Here is a 1,519-nt window from a genome sequence, read left to right as displayed (position 1 = left end):
ACAGTTTAAGCAAAAACTTTTAATAAAACAAAACTTTTTTTTATAAATTTTAAAATGTTTTTTAAACAAATAAACTTGTTTGTTGTATTAATTCCTTTAATTTTTATAAAATTTCTATTTATATTTTATAAATATCTGTTATTTTATTGCTAATTATTATTTTAAATAATTTTTTTGGAAATTAATTCATATTTTTTTGTTGTTAATTAATTTACACTTTTATTTTTTAAAACTTTAAAATAAGCCGACGCTTTATTGTTTTACAAAATTTTTAATTTCCAATTTTTTTTTTTAAATGCGTATCCGTAAAACTTTTCAAATATTAATCCGTTTAATTTAAATAGATTTTTGACGGTTTATTTTTTTGTGTTTTTGTATTAAATTGATACTTTTCTGTTTTGGGGGCAAATAGAAGAAAAACCGTTTAACATTTAAGCGCTTTAACGAACTCGACAAATTGAGGTGTTAACGCCAACTGAATGTTCAACTTCCCCGTTGCAAAACATTAACCGACCGTAAACAGTTTAAACCACACACCACTATACTGCCACTACCAGCAGCAGCAACTACCAAATTGTATACTAATACCACTGTAACAACAACTACTTCCATCCATTTACTTACAAATCAACATTGAATCTTGTCTTGTTAGCAAGCTAATGATGTTTAAATATTATTGTTGTTGTTGTTTTTGGTATTTTTCGTCTTGTTTAACTACCACCACCATCGTTGTAGTTTAAAAAAAGGCAAAAGAAAAAAAAAAAACACCAACAATCGTCATCATCATTCACAAACACCGGCAGCTCTTTAGCTTGTTAGACCAGTTTAACTGCTTCCTTCCTTGCTTTAATAAGTATTGTTGTAGCTAATGTTGTTGTTGTGCTGTGAGTGCAGTTGAGTTAAACCTAACCTACGGTAATATAATGGCACTTGTTTTATGTAGGGTTTGTCCACATGTTGTATGTTTACATAGCAATTGTCTTATTACTCTGCACGAAAACTCCGCCTTCCATTTTACACACTAGAGAGAGTATTATTTGTCTCTGCTTTGATCAAGAGTAGTAAACAGGTTTATTTTTTCTACAAAAACTTGGCATCACTTTTTAATGTTAAAGGGGTGTTGCTTATTTGTTATTGGTTGTACGCAGGCGTGTAAATTTGTTTGTTGTTATTTAAAAGTTGTTTTTGTTTAACAAGCTAATGACCTGTATGTATGGCTTTTTATTTTAATAAGGGGTAGTGGTTTTTGTTGTAGTAGTTGTTGGCGTTTATTTTTAAATACTTCTTATTGAGTGTTATTGCCTGCATTTATTTGGTTATTGTGTATTCGGGGAACGTTTATCCATTAATGGAATTTGGGAATTCAATTTTTGACAAAATTTTCGTACAGGTTATTTATTTTATGAAACAAAGGAAAGAAAAATAGTTTTACAATAGTTGTGTTTTGTTGCTATCAATGAGTGTTAACGCTTAAAGTTAGCAAACAAAACGAACATTACCTGACTTGGTATCACTCCAC

The sequence above is a fragment of the Lucilia sericata genome, unplaced genomic scaffold (assembly GCF_015586225.1).
Source record: "Lucilia sericata isolate MDLA Ls3-8-SP2 unplaced genomic scaffold, ASM1558622v1 Contig000717F_arrow, whole genome shotgun sequence".
Classification (NCBI taxonomy): domain Eukaryota; kingdom Metazoa; phylum Arthropoda; class Insecta; order Diptera; family Calliphoridae; genus Lucilia; species Lucilia sericata.
Note: the sequence above shows the minus strand (reverse complement) of the source record.